General features: G+C 36.5%; 1 protein-coding gene across 1 annotated transcript in view; it reads left to right on the top strand.

Annotated features, from left to right (window-relative positions):
- Positions 1–5,494: 5,494 nt before the first annotated feature.
- The window catches only part of LOC122394888 (ABC transporter G family member 20-like), a 20,635-nt gene continuing 15,281 nt past the window's right edge, over positions 5,495–10,848 (top strand). Inside the window, exon 1 of the mRNA XM_043392079.1 lies at positions 5,495–6,215. The gene's annotated coding sequence lies outside the window, so the exon portion shown is untranslated. The remainder of the gene's footprint in view (positions 6,216–10,848) is intronic.

Here is a 10,848-nt window from a genome sequence, read left to right as displayed (position 1 = left end):
AGAATAGTGGGGCGCAGTGATGCGCGGAGCGGCCACTCCGCAGCGCTCCCCTTTCATTAGGAACGCAGAATATACATGGAAGTCTGTCTCCCTCGGTTCTTGGATATACCGTCTTCGACGTCCTAACTCTTTAACGTTCCTGTAATTCTGTTACAGGGGGTCCCCGAGAACTGGCCTACCCCTAACCCAGACCTAACCCAGCAAAATACACGTCATTTCTCATGACCGGGAAACGCTCTGTTCAATCGATCTTTGCTACATGCAATTTCTCACAAATACCAGGCAAAATTGGAACACTTAAATATTTAATCTTGGAGTTTTCCTTAGGTCTATATGTCTTAGAATAAAATTTAAAGTTTTATAAGTGTTACGTTTGTTAATATTTGTTGCTAATTTCAAATGGTTTCTTTAAATGTCGAATAAAATTGATAATAATAGCACAGACGAGGTATACGAGTAGACCTTTCACCCATTGTATTTTTCGGCCCATTTTTATGGGGCTCTAGAGCCCCATTACCATTTTCGTGTCACTCGCTACATTACCAACAGATTTAGAAATGAATTTCAATCTCTTCTCCACAGTCAACTCGCATGTATTTACGCACACGTTACAACTGTCTATTCATCGATACTAATTCAATGAACAGTTTCTCAACTGACCAGGACGCTAAAATCACCTTCGAATTTCTTACTCGATATGGCAATTGTTCGAACTGATGTACAAAAAGACGCGTATTAACAAAAATTAACGAATAGAAAATGAGTAATACTACAGATACGGAGGTTATATATATGTGTCTCGATAAATCTAAAAATTGATTCATGACAGTGTTATCAGACGGCAGATCGGTGACCAGAGTAGCTTACCCCTCCATTTACGTGAACTTAGGCGCTTTGGACAGCTTCGTGAATTCAAGAAAGATGGCGAATGTGAGTCTTTCTTTCTTGCTTTCGAAACAGCTGAAATCCGATTAGGTGTCACCCTGCATACGATTTTGAGTCTCAACTGCCCAGGCATTTTTATTTTCCTACCCATGTATACCCATTACACATAAACGAGGTAAAGAATAGACCTATCGTTAGTGAGATGAATGCTATCGATGTACCACGAATGTCTTATAACATGAGATACACTCTTCCAAAATGGAACAAAATGTTAAAAAGATCATGCATCAAATTGTAAGGGGATTCTCGTAAGAAGTCTTCAATCTTAGTAATGATTTTAATGGGTCAATGATCAACAATAACTAGCTTATGGTCACTGATGGTCAACAGTGAGGTTGACGTCAAGGTCAGCGGTCCAGTGAAGCTCCAGAAATGGTCAAGAAGTGAGACAAATCGAAATAGTTACTTTGTAGACAAGACAGTCTTAATTGTCAACTGTAACTTTGGCTCTGATTAGTCTCCCCACCCTTTCGCCACCTGAGACATATAAGCAGGGTCACTGCGAAGAATTCTTCAGTCTCGTCGCGAATTCGGGAGTGTACAAGTGGCCTGAAGTGAACCGGGGACCGCTGCTGACCTCTGCTGGCCGCTGCTGACCACTACTGGCCTGAGCTGACCATGGCTGACCACTACTGACCAATACTGACCAGTGCTGACCACTACTGACCAGTTGTGACTAGCGCTCCTGCCACTACTGACCACTACTGACCACTGCTGACCACTGCTGACCACTACTGACCAGTGCCGGACGGTGATAACCAGTGGTAAGAACTGTTTAAACATTCTCTCCCCTCTCCTATTCTATCGTTTGATACCAATTTCGTTTCAATGAACTGATTTTACCTTGCTTGTCTAACTGATGTTGCTATAATATGAATATTTTCTTTCTTTACAGCGGTAACTACCCTATGCACTGGCAACAAGTAGTAAGTCCACTCCACTTGTTTATATTTTATTATTTTTATTTGTTTGTTTGATGTGAATTCCTTTTCTGTGTTTCCACTTTTACATTGTTCTTCGAATTTATGTGATTGCTTCGATATGTATAATATTGCAGGATATATTAATGTAACATTGTTTTCAATCGTATACTATATTTGTTTCTATACAATATCATGAATTTTTATTTTTAAGCTAGGTGATAGGTAATTTTTAAGTGTTTAAGAACCTCCTTTTTAACCCGTTAGCTTAATGATGTTTCAGAGACATGATGAGTTTACCGGGCCAAACATGAAGAAGACGTCTCAGAGAAGTGATAAGTCTATCGGGCCAAACCTTGATGACGCTTTTGGCACGCACAGTTGGAAATTAAATCGTAAGGCAAAGGGGTAAAACGACTGGTTGTATACGTGCTTTCTTCGGCAAGTGTAGTTAGTATCCTTTGCTTAAAAATTATAATCTTCTTGCACATCGCGATTTTTAAGATGACAAATGTCATAGTAGATTCATTTTTAATTTGACACTAATTTTAAAATGAATATATAATGAGTACATATACATATATGAGTAGTTCACTTTCTCTCGTCCGCTCGTTCTCTGGTTCTCGCTTTCCGAGATTATGTCTCGACCGAAAGGATCGGAGAGTTTTTTGCTCGATCACCTCTGTTTGATAGAATGAAACACGTGACGCCTGTGTATTAGGTGTGATAGCTCTTACCGCTTCAACCCCGGTGCAGCTTGGTTCAGCTTAAGTGGGGCCTCACCGAGCGCATATATTCTCCTCTTTATACGGAAAAGAGAATGACCTCCGGTGAGAGTTCTTGACCCATATCCGTTCTCGAGTACTAAGCGGGTCCTGTTGTGATCATGTGTCCTCCAGGACCCGGCGGTTGTACGTAGAGAGGTCCGATAGACGTGGGTCAGGGGCGCGACTTGCTTTTCTGATAATCAAGGCCGGGGGGGATCAATCTGATACCCACACTCACTGCACGCTTATGAGCACGTGTCGCGTCGCGTTTTATTTAAGCGTGCGATGTTTTTACACGCCGCAATTTTTAATATGACAAATATCGTAATATCGATCGAAAGTAGAGTAATGATTTTAATATCTTTTATAATACTTATAATTATATTCATTTTAGAATGAGTGTCAAATTAGTAGCTTCCGATTGTTCTTTACATTCTCCAATAATTAAATTCACTTTCATAATCGGGTTGACGACTTTGGGTATCCTCGATATCGAAGATACCCAAAGTCTTTCTTTACTTATCAAAAATATATCATTAGATTGACGTGCAAGAAGATATTTCGCGACGAATACATTTTAGAGACAAAGTAACCTCGTATATTATGTACTATTTTTACTTTCTCACTGCACTTGCCTGTAGTTGTAGTATTTGTAGTTTTACTTGTTTTGTTTTGTTTGTTCTCTTACTAATCTATTAAACGAGTTTCTGTTACAGAAGCATATTCCTATGGAAGTTTTAGGTTCATGGAAGTAAGAATTAAGAATTGTTACAATTTTGTTTGATATTGCTTTGTTTGTGTTTCAGGAAATCATCGTGGGATAAATAGAAGATAGAAGAAAGAAGAATGTATTTCATCTTCATTTTCTTTCAGATTGCTTAGTTTATGTTTTAATAATTTAGATTTATAGTTAGGTAGAATGTAACAGTATGTTTCAGGAAATCTTCGCCGAAAGATCAACAAGGAAGAATATATTTTCTATGTATTTTGTTAGATGATTAGATAGATAGGATGTAAATGAATTTAGATTTATAGTTAGGCAGGAATTTGGTTCTCTATATTAATCATTATATCGAGCAGGCAATATTTTGGTCCATTTCTCTGTTTTGTCGATGAGAATTTAGAGGCAAATTCTTTCTCAAAAAACTCTTTCGTTGGTTGTTTCATTCGTTGGTTGCACTTTCGTTTGTTTCTTCTACGAAAAACGATTGTTGATCACAGATCTTTATTAATGGAGGGTGGTTGGGAATCGGTTAGGGCGGGTCTCCATTCGCAGCAACCTCCACGTGGTGAGACCTGGGTAATATTATTTAGCGTTTAATTAATAATCGTATCACTCTTAGCTGGGTAATTCAATTATTAATTAAAAGCTAAATAATATTAGCAAATTGGCTGCGATCCGCCTTGCATAGATCATTACGAATATAGAGCTTCTTGGCTAGGTTAGTTTTCTTTCATCCAATGTATATTTTCGGCACATTTTTATGGGGTATCGAATCCCCATTACCATTTTCGTGTCATTTGCAACATTACCAACAGATTTAGAAATGAATTTCAATCTCTGTATAGTCCACTCAATACTAATTCAGTGAATAGTTTCTCGACTGACCGCCGTCCATGAGAAGAGGACGCTGAAATCACCTCCGAATTTTCAGGTCGGTATGGCAGTCAGATTGGGCCACGAAAGTTCATAAGCTGATGATAGGTCTGCTCATATACATCGTCTGTGATCTAACTTTGATTGCTTCCGAAATAATTAAATTCTCTCAATATTTAGTCCTAATTCCAAACACTGGAAGTGTTAAATTCGAATTCCTGTGTGAACCGGTAACGTTGGAATTGACACGGAAATGCTCGTCTTGTTTACCGACTGTCGGTAAAATAAATTGTTTGCAAAATTAGAATGGTAACTGATAATTATTCGCGGAACACGAATAAATTGCCACACGATTAGAACTTTTTTAAAAGTATGCGAGTTACAAAGGAAGATGAACATCACACTAAATTACACCAGTCTCAGAATAACTATGTATTGTATAAGATGGACTTCGGTTATAATTCTCATTATAATTCCGTTTTATAACAAAAAAAATCTGTTTAATAATAGTTCAAAAAACTATTGTATATATTACTTTCAGGATAATGTTTAGAATAAAAAAATATTAAACAGTTAAATTCGTTCGTGGAACTATTACGCGAATTATGTTAATCGATGAATTGTCACATAGTCTTAGTTATTAATCTCATGTATATTCACACATTATATGTTGTTACGACCTCTCGTAACCTGTCATCGTTCGCTTTTTCTCTGGCAATAAATCACTCTTGCATTCTTCTGCAGTAGCTTTTCGGTTCAAGGCCAGATTTTTTCCCCCCAATGATAAAGCGCAGAGTCATCTACTCAGCTATTTTATTCTTTACTTAATATGCTTTGACACGTGCCGCGTCGAACTTCGTCGTTCAATGAAACTTAACGTTTCTTTCTACCCTCGGTCAAGAAAACGAAATAAAGCCAGTAAAAGGAGCAGTGACAAAACTTAAGAGCTGAAAATTTGGAAAGAAGATACAATAAGTAATTTTTGTACGTTCTCATTTTCAACTTTTATTCGAGGGAATTTCAACCCCTTAATTAGAGGTTATGTCGTACGATGACCGACTCGTACGGATCGCAAGCGCCCCGTGCAGGTTCGCGCGGCGAATTTCAGAGGTCTTCGTTAAAGAACTCTATGAAGTATGCAGGAGAAAGATCCACGCTACCCCTTCCCACAGAACGCGGCTGCACCTGTGCCCGCGGATCGCGGCACCTTTCGTAAAGGACACATGGACATCGCTTACCGATTCATAGATCCCCCACTTTCGTACTGACTGAGTTAGTCTTGATCTTGATTTCCCAAAGGGAACAGCGGCCACGGCAGTCGTGCGTTCGACGGTGCGACGATCGGACTCCGGTTAGATTTGGCTCGCACGGAAATGCGTCTCGGTTCGCTGTCATGACATACATCCGCGTGGCCATTTACGGATTCGACGATCGATCGTTAGGAATCTTCGGACGGTCAGTCCGTTTCGAGCGATCGCCGTGGTGTCCACCGACAGTCCTCCAAGTGCAGTCCGTGATATAGGAGATCGTGGACAATAACACCTCCGGGATCGGTATAAACACGCCGCGTTCCGACTCGCGCCCGATAGAACGCCGGCGGACTCGTAATACCGCGAGAAAAAGGTTAGGCTACGGCGAACTGAGATACACGCGCAAAGTGTTCGGCGAACAAGTCGAGAAAGTTGCACTCGCGACGAGAAACATTTCAGAGATAAAAGGAGAAAAAAAAAAATAGAAGACACCAGGACGCGGACCTCGCGACGGCACCGTCGTCGCGTGTTTCACGGTTTGCATTTGGGCACAGGACCGGCGTGCGACTAACGTCTCGTCGGGAAGTGTTGTGTTGTGAATGAACGTTGGGACGGACGGACGGTCGATATCGATTTCCGCGATATTTGAAAACTGTTCGAGTCGCCGTTCGCGAAGGAAAAGGGATCGATCTTTGTGCAGTTTACGCTCGATAATCGAAGGATAATCTGCGGCGAGGTAAAGATTTACAAGTTACCATTGTTTTGATTTCTTATACAGGGTCGATAATAGCGTTGGTACGCAATCTTACTGGAATGCTATTAATCATGTGAACAGTCGTTTCAAAGTAATTACGTACTAATAACCTATCAGAGTAAGACTCTTGAAACGATTAATAACGTCTATGTTGTAGAAACGTTATTTTGATATATTATGAAGTCTTTAAGCGGAGTGTAGGTGGTTTTAAAAGGTAAATGGCCCTAAGACTCTGTCGTCATAAGAGAACTTAACCCCTAAAGGACTAAATTATAGTTCTTTGAAAGAACTCTTGACAAGTTACGACCTAACTTTTTTAAACGTTCGTATCAAATTATTAAAGAAGAATGTCTTGAACCTTTGGTCGAATTCTTATTGAAAATTTCTTCTCTTTGGGTTTGATGTTTATTCAGATTTGCTCTGTTAATTTTTATTAGAAATTCCTCCGTTCAGCCCATGCGTTCCTTCTTCTTTCATTGCAAATTTATATACGGTTTAACTGCTCGAAATCTAATTAATTACAGAGCCAATTAAACTTTTAGACTTTCCAGCGTGAAAATTCCCGCGACCTTGGAGCTTCCGAGTTTTACGATATTAAGTAATTTTCGTAAAAACGAAAACAATTTCTGCGTTCTCCCGGAGGTGCGAAGGTTTCTAAGTTTCGCTTCTAATCCATTTTCTTTCGTATTTTGGAATCCGACTTCAGCCGCGAAACCGTTTTGCAATTCAATCGGCCATTTTTGTAATGTAAAACAAGCCGTGAGTTATGATGGTCATAAAACATAGTACGTCTTTAATAAAAACGTCGTCGACTTTGCATTTTAGATCGTCGTCATCAACTAAGTAATAAAAAAATGTTAATTTTATCTAATGTTCTCATCGAATATCTTTTCAATGTTTATATGGATTATGTTTATGAATTTCTGTGTGATTTTTCCTTTGTTACACCGTTGCATGCACTTAACGAGTAATTGTTAAGTAGGTTTATTGAGTAAGGCGGCAGCTGATGTGAGATCATTGCTATGAATTTTTAAATCCATTAAGCCCTTAACACATTTGGCATTGAACCGATTGATCAATTATAACATCGAGCATGTTTCTCTTTAATTTAAATATTATTTTCATTTCAAATATAAATCGCTGCATCATCAATACTAATTTATATTTAGCATTATTCATTGCATATATTTTTACGTACGTTGCATAAATATTCGTATAATTTTTACATCGTTATAATATTTGCACAAAATGAATTAATCTAGTTTTTATGCCTGTGAAATTAAACATTCGACCTTAGAAAAACCGACCTTTGAAACTTGGAACTTTGTACTTTCAATGGTATCAAATATACATTTCCGTAACTTAAATTTAAAATTATTCTGTTTCCCAATATTGTAACTTTTGTGTTAAAATAAAATTTTAACCGATTAATTATTGCATTTAAACAAGAAGATACAATTAATCTTAAAAATTCAAAAAAGGTTGCATAAATATTTGTATAATTTTTACATCGTTATAATATTTGCACAAAATGAATTAATCTAGTTTTTATGCCTGTAAAATTAAACATTCGACCTTAGAAAAACCGACCTTTGAAACTTGGAACTTTGTACTTTCAATGATATCAAATTTACATTTCCGTAACTTAAATTTAAAATTATTCTGTTTCCCAATATTGTAACTTTTGTGTTAAAATAAAATTTTAAGCGATTAATTATTGCATTTAAACAAGAAGATAAAATTAATCTTAAAAATTCAAAAAAGGTTGCATAAATATTTGTATAATTTTTACATCGTTATAATATTTGCACAAAATGAATTAATCCATTTTTTATACCTGTAAAATTAAACATTCGACCTTTGAAACTTGGAACTTTGTACTTTCAATGGTATCAAATTTACATTTCCGTAACTTAAATATAAAATTATTCTGTTTCCCAATATTGTAACTTTTGTGTTAAAATAAAATTTTAACCGATTAATTATTGCATTTAAACAAGAAGATGAAATTAATTTCAAAAATTTAAAAAAGATTGGGAAAAATAATTTTAATCGGATAATTAGTATGAAAAATTATCAAAGTAAATCAGAATGCGTTGTTCGACCGGTATTTCCGTCCAACGGAATCCCAAAATATCGAATGGCCCGAGTCAAGGTTAACGCTGTCAAAAAATAGATCAACTCTGCTACCGGTTGTTTAAAATAAATGAAACAAGCCTTCGATTATCTAGAAAATTCCTTAACACGACGTTTATTATTTTCGTGACTTTTCTTTAATGGTAAGTTTAGTCGATGGATGGGACCATAATCTCTGCAGGAACATTAGGAAGCGTTGCGTAATAGAAGAAACGAGGAAGAGAGCACTTAACATGCCACCTAATTCATGGTACATAAAGGAGGAGACTGCGAATATAGAGAATCGTGAAGATTCAGGAGGAAGCTGATGGCTCGATCCATTCTCTCCCTTCGATCCAACGATCGATACGGTTTCCTACACGACGACATAATTTATAGAAGAACATTAGCGAACGCCATATTATAAAAGAGAGAAGGAATTAAATTTATTTATTTAATGTTCAACGGTTCAAAATGCGTAACTGTGTTCAATCTGGGGAAGTTACACAATCGTCGTGTAACGATACTTATTTACGTTTAGACATTATTCAGTTATATTTTGCTGATGGAAGCCGGACGCTTACGAAATGTACAACAGAAAATTGATGACTTGGAAATACTTTTCAGTCGCGAGGTACCATAATGCAACGTGAAATGTGCAGAGTTTAATTTTGTTCTGGATGCGACATCAAGAGATCAATTAAAAATTTTTAATATTTAATTATCAACGGTTTTCATTTCTTTAATTTAATAGAATTCATTTCGTTTCAAGAATTCTTTAATTTTAAAAAAGAGTTTACTGCACGTTGTTTCTAAATTATTTAATACGACTTTAATGTTGTACCGCAAAGAACAGTAAAGAATGCTCCCAAGTGACGTTCTCTGATGTGAGAGAAATCCATCTTTTCGCTCATGAATTGCATTTTCTTGATAGCAATCCCCGGATGAAGCACAATAATTACGGATGAGGAGAAAGCTTCAAAATAATTTCGATTAGATTAATACTGTGAAATTCTAAACTCAATGGTCGAAATCTTTACTTTTATCAATCTTGTTTGAAATATGGACAATAATATTCTCCACGAAAATGTGAATTCTCTGTCGAAGAATGACAGATAGATGGCGGTGATGGCGGTTTCAAAGGTTATGTCGCGCTGAATTTAGGCAACAACGTCATCGTTGAAACTTTCCAAAGGGTCGTTATGTGAAATTGTATATTATATACAGTGTTGATAAATAATAATTACGGAAGAATAGAACGCTTTGAAATAATTTTGGTTAGGTTAATATCGTGAAATTTTATACAGAATAGAATAAACCAGGCTGTAACCAACAGTCGAAACGTTTTCATATCAAACTATGCTTGTTCGTGTTACTTTTATTAATTTTCTTTCTTACTCGAAACGTGGAACATATATTTTCTTTGAAAATGTGAATTGTTCGACGAAGAATGAAAGGTAGATGTTGGCGATGGTGTTTTGAAGGTTATGTCGTGCTGGAATGAAGCAATAACATCATCGTTAAACATAAGTCATCGTTAAGACTTTCCTAAGGGGCATTATGTGAAACTGCAGTACATTAAGCACAGTGTCGATAAATAATAGAAAGATCTCTTCAACTTCGACTTTATGCATCGAAACGTCCGAGGGAAGGTCTTGTATAATAAACGCAACAGAGTTGTACGATGCCTTATTTCTTCGGTTAATGCTTTCGCAGATAAACAAGTAGCAATTACTAGTTTATTGCCTGAGTTTGCAATTTGCAACAGAATTCTTGGGAAAATTTATTCTCATATGCAAATGTTTATTAAAGAGTTCAAATAACGTATCAGTGTATTAGCTATCGAGGTAACAAATTTTTTAGCGTTGCTTGGCAGAATTTTTACGTAATTTCGACCTATTCGAACAACTTCGTTACTCAACCGATAATCTTCCTCGTGAATTTCGGAATCCTCTCGCTTTAGCGCGGCGAAATGAAAAGATGGGTCTGAGAATAATTTTTCAGTGAAAGTATACGCCGCACCTTTCTCAAATTTTACACATGATCTTGTTGATTACTTAACAAGGTTCAAGAATTCTTCTAACCAGGAAATCGACTTCTGGTCTGAAGCCATCAATCGAATCATAAACTGTATAAGATTCTTGGAATACCTTATTTTTATGGAAAGTTTATCTCAGTCAATAAATACCTCTTTTAATGTAAGAAAATTGTTCAATTATATTCCTTGAATTTTCGTTATTTTCTACTTTCTATCCCCGTAAATTTATTTATTAATTATTTTTCGACCATTCAATTTGCTGCAGAGATTTCCTTCGAATTTTAATATTCGATAAATAAAAAAGGAAAAATAAATCCGTTTCTTAATTTCGAGCGTAAAAATTCCTTTGCAAAAGTTGAGAAACCGCTACCCCCAGGATCCTTCCTTAATATTTCCCCATAAATATCCCCATAAATTTATTTATTAAATATTTTCCAACCATTCAATTTGCCCCGGAGTTTT

The sequence above is a fragment of the Colletes gigas genome, unplaced genomic scaffold (genome assembly GCF_013123115.1).
Source record: "Colletes gigas isolate AHSC1104 unplaced genomic scaffold, ASM1312311v1 Colletes_gigas_Sc00004, whole genome shotgun sequence".
NCBI classification, from domain to species: domain Eukaryota; kingdom Metazoa; phylum Arthropoda; class Insecta; order Hymenoptera; family Colletidae; genus Colletes; species Colletes gigas.
Note: the sequence above shows the minus strand (reverse complement) of the source record. Positions and strands in the feature narration are given on the sequence as shown.